The sequence below is a fragment of the Rattus norvegicus genome, chromosome 2 (genome assembly GCF_036323735.1).
Source record: "Rattus norvegicus strain BN/NHsdMcwi chromosome 2, GRCr8, whole genome shotgun sequence".
Classification (NCBI taxonomy): domain Eukaryota; kingdom Metazoa; phylum Chordata; class Mammalia; order Rodentia; family Muridae; genus Rattus; species Rattus norvegicus.
This window is the reverse complement of record NC_086020.1, coordinates 16,565,036-16,582,527: the sequence shown is the minus strand read 5'-3', so window position 1 is coordinate 16,582,527 and position 17,492 is coordinate 16,565,036. Positions and strand designations below refer to the sequence as shown.

Genomic DNA, 17,492 nt, shown 5'->3' with positions numbered 1-17,492 from the left:
ATACAACAATCTGGGTGAGGGGTGCACATCCCAAAAAATAGGCAGTGTTGGGTACCCATTCAGTCATTTTGCTGAGTTCACATAGGTGGGTTTTTTTTTTGGTGTGTTTTGTTTTGTTCACTTGCTTGTTTTTGCATTTCACATATTAAGCTACATATTATGAGTGCAAAACACACTTTATCGCTAGTGATCAGCTTAATAGTATTGATATAAGATAAAAATGTGCAAATTCTGTAGGTCAGTAGAGGAAGTTAAAGCAGAGTTTATGAGTTTGAGAATCAAGTTCGTCTAGAATTATATGATCAAGTATTCTTGGGAGAGTCTTAGAAAGCTTTTGACTCTCAGTTTCTTCTTCAGTGATACTTGAATTGTAGTATATAAACATTCACTAGATGTTAGTTGTTGCTGCTGGTAAAAATAAAGTATATATTCATGAGGTGATTAATTCTATCTGTATGGTTATAGAAAGTTTCAAGCTGAAATGCATTTGAATTTTATTATGTAGGATGAATGTGATTCCCCAGGTAGAAAGGAGAGGAACAGCATTCCAAGCAGTGAACAACATGAGTAAAGCCACAAAGACACTAAGGTATTAGAAAGGAGACTGAAATGGTGATAAAAATGTAACATGGGCTATAGCATAGACGCATAGGTCTCATAACTTATAAACAATAAGCAACATTTGAATGCTAGAGTAAGAAGGATATCTGTTTTTATTTGGTACTATCAAGAAACACTTTTTTTTTCAAGCTACTCCATGAAGAAATAAATTTATTGTGGCTTAGAGTCCTGAAGGTGTAAGGTTAAGGGGCCGGCTGCATTTGGTAATATTTTCTTGCTGGAGGAATCCTGAAAAGATGCAGATTACAAGTCAAGAGATTGGGGGCATATTTCTGGTCTCTTTCCTTCCAAAGTCCCAACAATTATGGAGATTCCATCCTGTAGCTGCTTGTATTAGGAATGCTAATTATGTTTCCCCAAAACTGAGGGACCCTGCTCCCAGTTGATTCTGATTGGTAAATAAAGATGACTGGGCAGGGTAGACAGTCAGGACATTTAGGATTCCTGGGCTTGGGGAAGAGAGGAAAGAGGAAGGAGGAGATCTACTCTGCCAGGAGAGAGAGGAGAGGAGAGATGCCATGCCTGAGAGAAGTAGAGAACACGGCAGCATCACCCACATTAAGGAACCAGGAGAGGAGTTGGGCAACCCTCTGGGTCCAGGGCAGCCAAGGGGTAGAATACAGAATTTAGTATGAAATAACTCAGAGTTATCGGCAGGAGGTAGATTAACCACATGGAGGTTAGGAAGTGGCCTAGCCATTGAGTTCATTAAGACATATCAGTATATAAAGGATGAGTGTGTCTTTCATTCTGGAACCCAGAACATTGGGGCAGGTAATGTGAATCCACCCTGTCTGGATTTATATATTAAAACTATTGTAATACCATCCTGATGAATTTATCTAATTCTAATCACCTTCCAAAGAATACGTCTCCAATCATCATAGTCAAATTGTGTTTCCTCCTTCTCAGCATGTTAAATGGACATGAATATTCAACATGCGAATATTTAGGGAAGACTCAAAACACCCAAGCCATGGTAGAATAACAGGCTGAGAAAGATGTTCATGGTAGCATGCAAACTCCACCTAGGAAGAGACACATAGATAATACAGGGCATGAAGAACAAGAACAACAAACAAAGTCTGAACAGAATCAAAACTTAGAGTAGAAAAGTCTCGGTCTCTAGGCCAGAATGAAGCTCCTAGGCAGTGCACGTTGCTATGTGTTCTTCTCCTTTTATATTTATTGTTGAGTTGGTGATATAAACTCTGGGCTCTGCCTCCCACTCATAAATGAAGACAATTCCGGCATGCTGTGAGGGAAAAAAAATGGGTTGATCCATGAATAGTATCAGGCACTAGAAAGAACTCTAGGAAGCATTGATGATTTTGCCTTCTTGCTTTTCTCCACAAGAGTAATCAATCCCTCTCTCTCTCTCCGTTTGCTTTAACCAGTCCCCTGACTGAAGAAGAAATTTCTCATTTCCTTAACAACTCAGTTTGTGTCACGTGATGTTTTTCTGGAAGCTGATTTTTGAGAGGACATGTAATGTTTTCCTGGAACAGACACTTGAGAGAGCATGTGATGTTAAAAAATAATATAAATGGAATCCCACAAACAGTGAGAAGTTGTTCTTGCATTGCTACCCTGTGTAATGTGCTTCACTGGTTTTCGCTTTGTAGAGAGAAACTCTCCAGAGAATTTGTGATATTCCTGCTGATTCTGGCTGCTTCTGCTTACTAGTTTGGATTGGCAGAGCTTTGGTGTTTCTGCTGGAATGTGTGCCACTACTGATGTGTGTTTGTTGTTTGCTATTGAACTGGACTGCTGGTATCTTGACAACAAAGAATGAAATTGCCCCCAAGGAACTACTTCTAAACACATCCACGACACCCTTTTCCTATTAACCTATTTTCTCTCCTACCTCTGGTTGGTGAATTAGAAGAGGGGTGGAAGAGTTTAAGAACCCTAAATAAAGTAAGTTTTGAAAAAAAAAGTCTAAGCATATAGTCTCCTCCTTCTGATACTAATTCTTAATTGATAAAATTACAAGTATACATTTTTAGGCTTATATTGTTCCTAGAGTTTACAATTTTTATTCAACTCAATACTAGTTCCCCTTATGTTTGACAAATTCAAGACATAGGATACAATGCAGTCATAGAAGGAATTGTCCGCTCAAGCACTAAAAAAATCCAAATTACATAATAGAGAAGGTATGTAAAACACTGTAAAATATTATATGAAATAAAACGAAACAGACGAAAGACAATATGACAGTGTGCAAAGTAGGAGAGCTAGACGAGGTGCTAGGAAACCCATGTTCTGTTCTTGATCAGCAGAAAGGTGTGGAGGGTAGGCAAGGGCTTGTGGAAGGATGAATTCTTATCTGATTCATGCAGATTAGCTTATTGCTCTGTAGTTTCACCTGCTAAGGATGACAATATCCGGCTCCTATAGATGCGGTATAGATTAAATGAATTAAAGCACGTGAAGTGCTCCCTTTATGCTAAATAGTGTTTGCTCTAGTGTTTTATTTCATCTAATCCCCACCTAAAATGTGTCTAATTTTCACTATACTTCAGTATAAAATAAAGAAAATAATTGTTACATTGACCTGACTAATAAGTTTGTGGTGAGGATTTACAAGAAGTGGAATATGTGTGTGAAAGGGCTTTGATTACTGAGTGTATAATACCCAACTGCCCGGTTTTATTTAAAACTTTTTATAATGAACTCTCTAAGTCAGCAGGTGGCAGATAATTCCTCAGTGCAGCCTTTAAACATCTTGTACCTCGAAGCACCATTTGGAACCCATCCTAACGGCATAAAACTGTCAGCTATAACTTGCTGGAATCCTAGTCAGTGAAAATGTGAGAGAAAGAGTGAAACAGAAGAGGCAGCTCATTGCTTTGAATAATCATTTGACTGAGCTACCTTAGCCAATGAACCTGTAGGCCTTGATGACCACATTTTTTACATGATATTAGAGTCAATACAGGGAATTCAATCTCTTTTAAATGTTATCCACTTGGGATGTCTGTTGACATTTTGCAAAGCAAACCATAAATGTACTTAAACCAATGAGTAAAACATTAAAATTAAAAAGCAGCCTCTCTTTTCTCCAAGTACCGTTTTCAAATGGCACACAGAACTTTACACAAGCTCTGGGCACCTCTACTTGTAATTCCTAGGGGCAGTGGCATTCATCTGAGCATTAAGCAGCCTGGTCAGGTAGTGCTGAGTCAAGTCCATTCTGGAACTCTCCTCACTTGTGAATGCAGCACTGCCTCTGAGATGTCATTATTCCAGTGTGATGATAAAGCACTCATTTATACCGCTTTACAGGAGAGAGAACCAGAGTTTAAAAAGCCAGAGCCACCAATTTATATCAGGCTACTGTAACACCCTTGAACAGAATCTCATTTTAAAAGACTGCCTAGAAGAGAAAATGTTTAATCCTCGATCACAAATTGGTAGGTCCCGAAAAAATGTTTCTGCTCTTTTTTTTAATCTTTTTATTTTTCATTAGGGATCAAGTGTTGGCACTAAGACTTACTATTTCACTTATAGCAAAGCAGATCTCTTAATGGGAGAGCTACCACGAAGTCTCTGGGTGGGTTATGTAGCTTGACTGTGCTTATAAAGACAATTGCGGCATTAAGGACAATAGGAGGTCATTCTAAATTACTGATTTAAATGAAGGGCTGTACATGAACCAGTGTGGGGATATCAGCCCTTTCTCAAAACCATCACTAGCTTGGTTAGGAAACACTGGTTTGGATATGTTATAGTTAACTTAGTCTGGAAGTTGGTAGATGCTGTGACCAATACGTTTGACATGATTAATGAGTAGAATTTGTGACAGCAAAAAAAGTGCTTTTTTAATGGAGGAATCTTAAAACCACAAATAGCAGTGTGTGTATTCTTCTGATCTTTGATAAGGGATGGCATTATGCTACAGGTGGACTTTTTATTCAAGGTAGCCTAGAACCTTAAAGCCAAAATGTGACATTTACCTCTCTTGATTTATAGACTTTGTAGCCTTTACTTAAGAATTTATGCAAAGTCAACTCCCAGTGTTTCTTTTCTAAGTATGTCTATACTTGTACAGTTAGAAGACACAGATGCTATTAAAAACTAAGACAGGGAATAACATTCCAAGGCCCATGGACAACAAATGGATACAATTCTAAATAAAATTGAGGCCTGTTTGACTGATAAACTGTATTACACCAGAGCAGGACCCGTTTGGTGTTAACCACATTTCACAGCCCAGTTTGTCCTCCAGCCCATGCTAAGCACACCCAGAAGGAGAGCAGTTCGTCAGCATTTCTTCTCCATTTCCATGCCATCTGATACACTGTTGCCAAGACAAACGAGCTTATAAGCAGCCAAGAAAAGATGAGAGCTCTTTAAAATAAATCCACATGAAGCTCTTAGCAGGCAGGAATCCATCCCTATCTGACTCTGGAACTCTGAGGCAGACATTTAAATAACCATGGGCAAATTCAGCATCCAATCTATACAGCCCAGCTGTCAGTTTCTCGGGAAACCATGGAGAAATAAGCAAAAGGAAGCCAAACTCTAAAAGTAGACCAGGTATAGAAGTCATGACTATGAATCCATCCAAGAGTTCAGAATGCTGTTGTTGGTGACGCATTTGTCCTATACGGAACCTATGGAAACCATCAGTAGAGTTCAGTTTGAACCTGTGAGGACAAAGGTCGATGTTTCAATAAACGTTTTTGAAACAAGGCATAGTCCAAGACAGGGGAACCATGCTGTTCTCCAACCAGTATTTCTGGTTAATCTTTCTGCTCACCTCTGTACAAAAGCTTGGGAACCTGTGTGGTTTCTTCTACCTGTAGGTTTCAGCATTGCACTGTCTTTAATACTAGCTTATCAACTGAGCATCTGGGCAGAAATATCTGAATATATTTATCACATATAACATTGTAATTATTTACAGGGAATCTACAACATATGGGGAGGGAGAAACCAGTCCCTAAAATTAAGAAAGTACACAAACCTGGAAGGTTGAATTTAATTGACAGAACCCACATAAAGGTTCTGATGGACAAAGTTGATATAAGACTTCTGGTGAGCTAGCTCTCTGGTATATGCACCCCCAATGCTCACGCTCGTGGGTTCATATGAACGCAACAACAATAATGACAATAATAATAAAATTTAAAAAGAAACTGCATTTAGAACTCAAGAAGCTTTTAACTAAGCAGTGGAAAAAACTACTGAAACAGAAGGAGAAGCTGCTGCTACAACCAACCACACAGATGAAGACGAAACTCATTATGTTACATGAAAGGCACCCAATGAGAAAAGCAACACTATGCAGGATTCCATTTCTATGACTTTCGGGAAAGGGCGAAGTATAGGGATGGAGTCAAGGTCAAAGATCTGGGGTCTCAAGGGTAGGAGAAGAAGCTGCCATAAAGACAGCAAAGGAATTGGGGAGCTGTTGTTCCTGCTTCTGCAACTATTCCCTGCCTGTGAATTCATAAAGCTTACAGAATCGAGCACCCCAAAAGAGTGGCTCTCACTGTAGATTGAAATCTTAATTCAAGACTGTAAAAGCTTCTTGTGGGCTACACTTTTCTTTCCCCCATTCAGGAAAATTGTCTTCCGAGTATTCCGATTCCTTCTGCTTATCATATTCAAGATTTTAAATTTAGCATCAGCGCCAGCTTTTCCATAAAGCCTTCCCGTGAGTATGTTTCCTCATATTCTAGTTCTTTAAAAGGAATAAGCATTACTCATAGAGCTCGAATCGTTGTGACTAAAACATGTCCTCTCCTTCCTCCAGTTTCCACACCCCATTCCCCGACACGATGTTATGCTTCCTATCATGCATTTTCTGTGTTTTTGTGGTCTGTTACAGTATTATGTTAATAGACAGTAACATTGTATTAATATCACATTCTCTTGCGATTTGCTTTTTCATCCAACACTGCCTTCAAGATCGTCCATTCACTTTTAATTGCTGCCGCCCTGTATTCCACTATAGGAATGTACCAAGTCGCTGTTTCACTGCAGTCTGAGGGCTCTCGGGGCTGTTTCCGGTTGGGCTGTGAAGCACCACCTACAGATTTTCCTCCTGCTAGCGCCGGAGCAGCTCAAGGGCAGAGACCGCTCTGAGCTGCTGGGGTTTTTTGTTGTTGTTGTTTTTGGTTCTTTGGTTTTTTTTCTCCCTAATTTCCGTGGCACCTGAGAACTGGGAGATACATGAAGCGCTTCGCTTGGAAGATGCTCAGCACACAATACGCCCTGGATTTTAAAAAGCGGGTGGGGGGTCGGTAAATTATCTTAACAAAGTGCAGTTTTAAATTTGCTATGCCCTCCCTTCTCCACCGAGTAAGATTTGAGGGGAAACTGCTGCAATTCCCTTTAGAAAGTCCTCAAGGTATTTCGGGGCTGAAGTAGATCTATAAAACAAGGTCATTCCACAGTTCGGCTTTCTCCTTAGTGGATCTCCAAGCACTCTACAAGCGCTGTTTTCACGGTGACATTTCCCCCTACTTTTAAGTCAGTTCAGCGAGGTATTCAAAACTTGAAAACGTTTAGGGCGTCTCGAAAGGGCTTTGGACGCAGTCTGCATATGCATAATAGCATATTGGCCTTCTCACAGAATTATTATTTTTTCCTTTCCGTGGGCCCCAGGTCATGTTTCCGGAGTTATCGTTTAACTGCCCACCTCAAGCAGGTCCCGCGCCAACGCTCTCCGGGCTAGCCGCACTCCCCACCCTTCCTGCACCTAAGAAGATATAACGCCCTTTGATCTCCTCTCCAGTGCTTTGTGGCTTAAGGAACCTTGATGTGCAAGATAAATACAGACTGTAACTGTGGGCACGCGGAGCCATCTATCATCACCCTGCCTCTGGACGTGACCGGTACTTTGTGTATTTTAGAGAAATTAATCTGCTCTTTAGTGAGAGAAAGCCAAGGGAAGCATGCACCATCTTCCTGCAGACTCAACAGAGCATTTTCAACGTCTCTGGCTCCCCGCACCGCAAGCCACAAACTTGACCTTCGAGCGGATTTCAAAGGCAGAGGTTTCCTCCCTCTCCTTCTCTGACTCCTATGGCGCGCCTGGGCATCCTTGTGGATAGCAGCTGCCTGGACCAGAGCTGGGAACTACACGTCGAGGAGGCTGGGAGATACTAATGGGCGGCGTGGTGGGGGCTGGGGAGCGAGGAAAAGCTGGGCGGGAGGAGAGGGAGAGAGGAGGGAGTGAGAGGAGGGGTGGAGGGGGAGGATGGATCTGTCTGCATATGCATGAAGCACCCAGCACTGCCCTCTTCCCAAGCAGCTGCTGCTCTGTCGGAGGCAGAGGAGGGAGGGGGAAGGGAAGGGAAGGACCAAGATGGGCGGGGCTGCAGAAACTGCCGCTAAACTGGACGCTGGTTTGGAGGGCGAAAGAGGTGATTTGCATGGCGTCCGGTGATTGGCTGAGGTCCGGGGGCTGGGTCTGAGAGGCGGCCCCTGAATGGTTTAAGGAGAAAAATCTCTGAATTCTGATTTCTGAAAGTCGCAGCAGCGGGGTAGATGCAGTATGCGATCTGGACGCCAGGAGGCGCGATGTCCTATCTTTGTTCTGCTTAAAGGGTCCTTTTCCGTCCTCCCTCAGCCGTCCCCGCCCCCACCCCCACACGCAGGCTCACGCAGAAAGTGCAGAGAAACCCTGTGATCCAGTCAACTGGCACTGCCCCGTCTATTAAGAAAGATGAACGCTCCTTTCTCTTCCATCTCCTTCATGGGAGACCACTTTTCATTTCAGATTATCACATCAATAAATATCCTTCGAGGAACAAAAAAGGCATGTTGCCAAAAGATAAAAGAATATATGTGAGATGTGTGGACTGTAGAGAAAAGCACTACACGAAGGCAAAAGAATAGAAGCACGCATGTAAATAACGCACACAATCACATCAAGAACACAAAACACAAGGGCAGATACAGACAGATCACCCGGAGAGAACATGGGCTGCTCCCAAGGTCCTCAGAGTCTACATGCTTCTCACACGCTGAAGCACACACCCGCTGACGAGCCAATGGTCTTTCTGAACACACAAGCACACACAAGCACACACACGCACACGTACAGAATCCACACCTCAGAAAATGCATTCATGCAAATTCACACGCAGAGAAAATATTGCCGAAGAAATACTAGAGCAGAATTAAAATGGTTCATCCCCTCCCCCTCCAAAATATACTCAAGCAGAATGATTCTATTTGCATATTACTAATACACGCAGGGCGCTAAAAGGGGGAAAATGGCTCCATTTGAGGCACACACTAGAGAATACATGTATACAATACACACGCACGCGCGTCTGTGGGCGGGACACACCCACAGCCTGTGTCCTCCGCCCATGGGCACAGGCAGAGGACAGATCAGCAGCAGCGCTCAGTACAATTGTCGGAAAAAGAAACCCACCCTATTCAGCTATGAAACATGTCAGAGAGCCAAGGGTTTCTAAGACCCACACCAATACATTCTTGTTACCAAAGTGAGTTGGATTCAAAGAAATAATTAATGCATCTTAGATAATTGAGTGCTGGAACCTATTCGCTCAAACAATACTTCGAAATGACTTCAGCCTGAATATAGCTTTCTGAAACGCTTCTTTAAAAATCTCTAAGAAATTAGACATTCATTTGCTATGCTTTCCGTTGGTTTGTCTTTTATTATTTTTTTTGAAAGCACGGTAGAGACAGCATTTTTCTCTTTCTCCAAAAGACGGGAACTGATCTAGTTTTGTGAACCCAGGAGCTTCCCAGTTGTTTTCCCAGTAAAAAAAGGTGGCAGGGAAGGTCCTCTGCTTACCCTCCCAGCCAGACAGCACCACAAAAGGCATTATTACACACCCCAAATTGCAAGGGCTGTCTATATATTTACGAATCTGTTCAAATATTTAACCTCTTAACTTGCTAAATACCCCCCTCTTCTTCTTTTCTCCCTTGTGCTCTCTCTCTCCCCCCTGTCTGTCTTCTCTCCAGTCCTTTCTTTTTCTCTTTCTCTTTCTAAAAAGGAAAGGCATAGAAAGCCCCCTTTCTGGAGTTCTTGGCGTTAATGTCACAGTCTCCACCTGACACTGTTTTACTCTCGATTTCATACCCTAACAATTGTGGGAGCTTTTTTGTTTGTTTGCTTTTTGCGGTCCCAAAGACCGAGTTTGAATCACCAGTTACGTGTCTTAAGTAGAAGCATTGGGGCTGCCCCCACCCCGCCCCCTCTGCCAGCTTTTAACAGCTCCTCGGAATGCTTCACCTAAATCCGAAGGAGCTTACTGACACTCTAGAAATCTTCAGATTCCCCACCCTCTCCGTCCCCACACTCTTCATCCGTGATGAGCGATAAGCGCTTCTTTGGTCCACTTCTTTCCTGTCAAGGAATGAGTAGGGGGACAAATACATTGGAAGAGACCTTCCAAAGACAACCTGAAAATTTTGTCAGTGTGTGGTGACCTACCAAGGCCAGGGGCGAGGTGCACATCTATTGCTGGGACCGACTGGGACTGACTGGGACCATCACAGAGAATTTCTGCCTAAACCTTCTTTTATGGGTCAAATAACACATTCTAAGGGGTAAAGCAAAAAACGAAGGTATCTGGTGGTGGGCCTTTATTACAGCAGGTGCATACGCTTTGGAAAACATTGAGGTTTCCTTGTATTGATGGGTAGAACGTGGGCACAGCGGTCTATGGAACTGATCCTTCATCTCCCAAGCTGCTGCCCAGCACAACTCTGCAGGCGGCTGCCGAGCAGAGGATTCCCTTTGATGGGCAGGTTCACAGATCCATTCCCCAAGGTGCTCTTGCATCACCTAGACTTTCTCCTGTGACACCCTTTAAAGTAGCCTGAAGGTGCTTCTCTATGCCACTGAGGGAGAGGGAGTCTCAAAGAATGTCAGGGAAAACAAAATAAAATAACGGTGCCTGTAAAGTTGATTCAGGAAAGGAGTTGACTCTCAGCGAACTTCCTCTGGCCTAAAAAACAATAGCTTTATTTATAATCTGTTGCCAACTTTCTTTCAGAGATGGTGAAACAATGAGGGGGCAGTTTGGCCAGAGAGTAAGATGAGTTTTCATTGCCCTTTGTTCAATGGTTGACGCATACCAACATACTTCGGGATCCCTCAGCCTGCAAGGTAATCCAGCTGGCAGCCCCCATAAGCATCTTACAAAGAGCCCTCATCCTCGACACTTGCCCTCAGCAAGCTTAAGTTGAGATCACACCTGTGAGTGCTCCAAGAAACTAGCGCCCCCAGAAACCCCCAGCAGCTGGCCTGACTTACTAAAAAGCTCCCTTCTGTAAGGCAATGAACTTTGCTCGCTGCTGTCGTCGGAGCTAGCACCAGGCATCAACAGCTCTCAGAGACACAGAAGCCTTGAGCAAAGGGATAGCAGACATATTTTCAAGTGGTTTACAAATAAAAAGAATCTAAAAAACAACAAAAATAAAAACATTTACGCTTGCTGAAGAGGATGAAAAACTGTTTCAAAACCAACCAGCACACAAGTAATGCTCTCTTTGTGTGCCACCTCCGAGGTGGAGGGACACTGGTACTGCGTACCTTAGGCACTCCCTCTAAAATGTGTGGGTTGGCAGGACTGTGTGATTGTCCACCTACTCTCAAACCCATAAGAAAACTGCGGCGGTTACTGTTGTTCTAGTTTCTTATCAGAAAAGATATTCATTTGGACACATTATCTAAATCTGCGTAAGAATGAAGGCTGCTTGTCATGCGTCCTTCGTTTTCAGTAATGTGTGCCACCCAATTAGAAGCAATTTAGGCAATCAAGACCGTAGGAGAGAAGAACGTGTTAAAAATAGGTTTTCTAAAGCCTCAGAACTCTAATTTGGAGGAAAATCTAAAATTACATATGTAACGTTTCTTTACATAAAATAAATACATAATCTGGGAGTCTCTTGTTCCTTTTTCCCTCGGGGTACCTCTTTCCTTGCCTGCCTGGTTTTTAGGTATTCATAATAGAAGGGAAGTGTAAAGCTCAGGAAAAAAAGGATCTGAGGTTTCTAAAAGACCAAAAGGATCTGGATAGGGCTTGGGACAGTTTTTTCCTGGTTTCTCTCTGTCATCATGTCCGGGACCTTGGTATCCTGGCTCCATCTGCCCTGGCAGGAAAGTGCGGGGAGCCTTAGGGACTCCTTTTCAGGACTGGAGTTTAGAGCCACAGGCCCCTAGCTGGTTAGGGAAGGCAAACTGGGGAGGTGTGCTCAAACCATTGGGGCAAAGTCGAGAAAGCAATCAGCACCTTCTGAGGCTTGGAAGTGCAGAAAAAAGATGAAGACATTGAGAGAAAGGGGGAAACACACGGAGGTGCACTGCACGTGTCCACACAGAAGGGAGAAAGCAAAACTAAAAGATGAAAAGGAAATGAATCCAAGTGATAGCCTCCAGAGGACAAGAGAACGTGCAACTTAGAGATTTCACTTGGCATCCATTTTTTCTGAGGTCTTACAGTCAGAATGTGCTATTAGGGGATGAGAGCGGGAAAGGAGGAACTGAGGCCCAAGGATGGATTTAGGCACACTCTTCTAACCAAGCCTGCGTGCCCAGCACCCAGGCGATGTTTGTGTTTCCATCCCAGCAATCATAAGAGAACTGGTACAAAATAAGACCAGAGTGAAGTTGGCAGAACTTCTCGGAAGTGGTTCAGAGAAGGCTCAGCCCCCTGTGTGTGTGGGGGGGGGGGTGTTCTTTGGATGGGGGAAGGAGCCCTTAATCCTTTTGGCCTGAGGATCCAGATTCCGAGAAGTGAGTATCACTCGAAGTTAACCTCCCAAAAGCTGAACCTTGAGGCTCCTGGATGAGATTGGTGGACTGGAAAGAAGTTTACAGAGACAGTCAGAGCACACCCAGACAGTCAGGCAGGCAGACACGGGAAGTCCTGTCAAGCAGGACGGACATCTTCCAGAACAGAAATTCTACAATAACCCCCTTCCAGAAGCCAGCCACACAGACAGAATTTAAAGTCAAACCCACAGCTATTCCCTTCTGTGGAGGCAGGGAGGAGCGCAGAAGTGGAGACAGTTCTTGCGGATGACTTGTGCATGCCTCTGTTGTTTCAAAACAAAAGAGTCTCCTGAGGAGATGGCCATGCCTCCGCAGGACATGCTTGAGGATGAACTGCCCCCAAGCACAGGCAGATGCCACAGCCTCACCCCAGGTGGCTTTTTGCAAAAGTGTCTCAGATGGCAATCTTAAAAACCCTTTCTAACAGCACCTAATTTATTAGCCATTTGTTCTGCTTGTTTGTGTCTGACACATGAATCGAAACCATTTTATTATTAACAAATTTATCAATTCAGAAATATTTTCATTGTCAAATAATTTCCCCAAAAATAATTAAAAAATTCTTGAAAAATTCTTTTAAAAAGTAAATAGACTGCATTTTTTACAAAATTGAATTAGAAAGGATATTTAAATATATGCATATATAATATTTATGGTAATGAAGTGTTCTGATTCGGTAGAGATAAGCAGTTCTAAATATAATTTAATTCCCTTTTCTTTGTAACACCCACTCTGTTGGTGTGCAAAATAGAATACATATTACTGATGAGTTACACATTGTTTTTTCTTCCAGAGGCCCTCGGTTTGTTAATTTAAGGGCTCGAACTAAATAAAATCCACACTTTGAAAGTTACGAAGTTTTAAAAAGTTTATTTCAGTGAATTTTGCAATTACATAAAATAACAAGTTACTAATACTAAAAAAAATTACCAGTTTCTTATGTTTTTCTGTGATTAGCACCAATAGTTCTCTATGTGTTAACTCTCCACAAGGACTTCCTAATGCATCACTCCATCACTCTGAGTCTATGAACACAGAGCACAGACAAGGAAGACGTCAGTATCTTTATGTACATCTACTTATATGTAACGGGAGTGTCTAAGAAGCATTCTACAGTACTCTGGACATTTGCAGAACCAATGTACAACAAGGGCCACAGCACTTTATATTTACTCTTTAGATCTCCCAGATACAAGATACAAGTATAATCACGTTCCTAAACACCTTGGAAAGCACAAGGTCACTAAATTGAGCATTAGGGAATTTGAATCTGGAATCCCAAGCTCTCTTCTAAATACCTAGTGACCCTAGGAGGCACCTAATCCCCATGAGCACTATTTCATCTGTGAACAAATTAGAAACCAGATCAGACAAGCTCCACATGCCATCCAGTTCAAACAGTGCATAGGTTTCACGTTCTGTGAAGAGTCAGTAGGTCTACAGCTATTCAGCTGTTTTCAGAGCAAACAGCGTTAGCTCCTAATTTAGGAAAGAGGTCCATGCTTCAGGCTTCTCATCATTGAGATGGGCTCCTCACTGTAGATTTCCCTTTGCACAGATAAAAAGGTTGACTCTTAAAGCAGCTTAAGGGCACCAAATGCTATGTGAACTTCTCCAATACTGCTACTTTCAGTTGGAGGAAATGAAGTTCTCAGGAATGGTGTTATCTATAAGAATGTCATGTGTCTAAAAAGAGCTTGAATTTTCCCTTTAGCTGTTGAAGTTGGTGAATCAGTCCCTTTGGTAATTTTATAACTTTCTTTAGGAGACAGCTGGTTCACCTCGACAATTATAAGAATCAAGAATTATATTGAAAATGTGCTGTCTGATAATGTCCTTGAGGTTGTCTTTTTCTACAGTAACAGAATCGTGTCTCAGTTTCCTGTCTCTAGCCACCTCTGTTCCCTCTGCTTCCCAGGGCCAGCCCCCGACTAAGGTCCAGCTTATTTACCTGAAGTAACACATTCTGGAATCCATGGCAGCAGATTACAGTGACCTCTTTGCCTCAATTCAGTCCTCAGTCTATGAAATTAATTTCCATTTTGATAACCAAAAGGCTTTCTTTGGAAATATCAGTGACTGCACAAGCCACAGGACAGATCGAGGGCAGGTAGGTGCTCCATCGGGAAAACAAGACTGGGTTATAGCTTCAGTCGCAACAAGGTATTAAGTGACCAAGCCTGGACCGTAGACATAGCACTCTCATCAAACACCCCCCATACCACCCTTTTTTGTACTAAAAAGCACAAGGACAGTTGATCTTTGGCCCTGAAACTCTCCAAGGGAAACATGGAATGCTACCAAATATCATGTATGCTAATAACATACTGACTCTTCCTATCCCATCCCAGAATAAATGCTGAACAGTGCTTTGATACCTCCGCACATGTGCACGTGCACAAACACACACACACACACACACACACACACACACACACACACACACACACACACACACTGTTTATTTTCCTTCAGTCAACTGCTAAAGATACTCTCCCATTCATTGAGAAGATTTTTGGCTTATTCTGCTATACAAATACATAACCTTAATTGTTAAATGTTAACACCTGACAAGTGATTTAGGTCGTATGGAGAGAATTCCAGGCACCAATCTGGGTCTTACCTCACTTAACATTTACACAAGATAGATGCTCCAACAGCAATTTGAGCACCTTGCGTTGCCTGCCTTGGACCTGATACAATTAGAACAACAGCTTAGCAATGTATTACTCGTCTCAGCATGCTGGACACATGACTGAGGAAAGGACTGAACTAGCAAATGAATGAAAATATACATGACACCAAACATCTGTGTGTCTGCTTGGCTATTGGGACTGGGAAGAGGTGAAGATCAACAGCCTTTTCATGATTACTAGCATTTGAAAATAGAAATTAAATTCAATACAGTTAACAAATCTGCACTTAGACTGTTAAGCAGTTCATTATCATAAAATTCCCATAATTCTTTCAGCTCACCAAAGTGGGAGAAGTGAAAACTAACTAGTGAAGTGAAGCAAGCTGCAGCATGTTTCCATGTTTGGTCTGGGATCCTTCCGAGGCATGGACTGGGACCAGTTTACAGGGAAGAAGCCAATGTCAAGAGAGTTAACTCCATATATTCTGTGATCTTGATGGCTTGAATATAATGGTGACTAGACTCAAGGGAAGGTTCCTGACTCCAGAGTTGAGGCTCAGTGTTAAACTGATGACAACACAATCTGCTGAAAGAAGTGTGAGATTCAGAGATCAGCTAAGGCTTCTAATAATCCAAAGACAATAGCCATACTGCTAGTAGGGAGACTGGGGAGGGGGGACATGGTGAGGGAGGAGAGAGAGAGCAATAAGGCATGGCATGGTGGCATGGGCCACAGAGTTTACTAAGAGGGGTTCACTCCCCATGTACTAACAGTGAGGCCTTTGAAAAGTCTGGCTCTTTCTAAACCCCAGCTCTTTGGCCATTCACGGGCAGTAAGAATGCTAACTCACCTCTCTGTTCCTCCCTGTTTCAGAAACAGCTGAATCTTCTTGCACAGTGCCAGCCTTATCCCTGAGATGTGATGCTGGAGGTTGAAGTGAACAGATTTGGCTGAGTTGGGTGCCTGGTTACCAGGGCTTCTTTCATGGCTGAAAATGTACATGCTGTTGTCACCAATGACCCCTTCCTTGACCTCAACCACATTATCTGCATGTTCCTTATGACCCTTCCATATAAAGCTCAACTGCACAGTCAGGGCTGAGAAGAGGAAGCTTGTCATTAATGGGAGGGCTGTCACCTTCTTCCAGGAGAGTGATCCTGCCAACAGCAAATAGGATGATGTTGGTGTTGGGTGTGTTGTGGAGTCTGTTGGTGTCTTCATCACTATGGAAAAAGCTGGGACCCACCCACTTGAGTGGTGGGGCCAAAGGGTCATCATCTCTGCCCTTTCTGCTGCCGCCCATGTTTCTGATGGGTGCAAACCATGACAATTCACTCAAGATTGTAAGAAACACTTTCTATATTAACGATGGATTAGCCACCTGGCCAAGTCATCCATGACAACTTTGGCCTTATGAAAGAACTCATGATCATGGTCCATGCCATCACTACCACCAGAAGACTGTGGATGCTGTGGTAGGATGGCTGTGGGGCAGCCCAGAACCTCCTCCCTGCATTCACTTAGGCTGCCAAGGCTATGGGCAAGGTCATCTGAGAGTTGAATGGGAAGTTCAATGGCATGGACTTCCATGTTCCTACCCCCAATATGTCTGTCATGAATCTGACATGCTGCTTAAAGAAAGCTGCCAAGTATGATGACATTAAGGTGGTGGTGAGTTGGGTATCTGAGGAACCACCAAAGAGCATCCTGGGCTACACTGAGGACCAGTTTGTTTCCTGTGACTTTAACAATGATTTTCATTCTTCCACCTTTGATGCTGGGTCTGGCATTGTTCTTAATGACAACCTTGTAAAATTCATTTCCTGATATGAAGATAAATATGGCTACAGCAACAGAGTGGTGAACCTCATAGCCTACATGGACTCCAAGGAGTATGAAGCCCTGGATCACCCACCCAAGCAAAGAGATGAAAGCAAGAGAGAGGCCCTCAGCTGCTGAGGAATCCCTGGCCCAACTCAGCTCCCTATACTGAGTATCTCCCTCACAATAATGGGAGGGGCCTATGGAGCCCTATTCTCTTGAATACCATCAATAAAGTTCACTGTACCTCCAAATGAATAAATAAATACAATGCTAACTCTATGGTCTTATAACTATTATACATACATATATACTTAAAACGTGTTCTAATAGGATACAGTATTAAGTGGTATCCCAATTGCTATTTGATTAAGATTTATTTGACAATTAAAAGGCCAGCATTTAGTTAGGTTGGTTTGCCCATGCTGCTTGTCCAACATCCTGACTCTGCTTTCCTAATCTGTTATTTTGAGATAATTATCTGTTGCATTCAATATGAAACCAAGCAGCTAGAGTCTTTTGAATTTCAGAGGTAAACTTACATTCATTTTGCTCCACAGAAAGGGCTGCCTTTGGTGATACAGAAGCCCAACTGAAGGAGGTCTGTGAAAGAAGACTAATTTGAGATCAGA

General features: G+C 42.7%; 1 long non-coding RNA gene across 2 annotated transcripts; it reads left to right on the top strand.

The window, feature by feature from the left end:
• Nucleotides 1-2,629: 2,629 nt before the first annotated feature.
• On the top strand, nt 2,630-17,135 carry LOC102554306 (uncharacterized). Of its 2 annotated transcripts, XR_010064032.1 has the most exons (5): nt 3,967-4,040; nt 7,243-7,472; nt 10,623-10,735; nt 14,322-14,513; nt 15,913-17,129. It is a non-coding gene; the product is annotated as an uncharacterized LOC102554306 (long non-coding RNA). The 2 variants fall into 2 exon arrangements; XR_590807.4 differs by having other exon boundaries at nt 2,630-7,472; nt 15,913-17,135.
• The last annotated feature ends 357 nt before the right edge of the window (nt 17,136-17,492 follow it).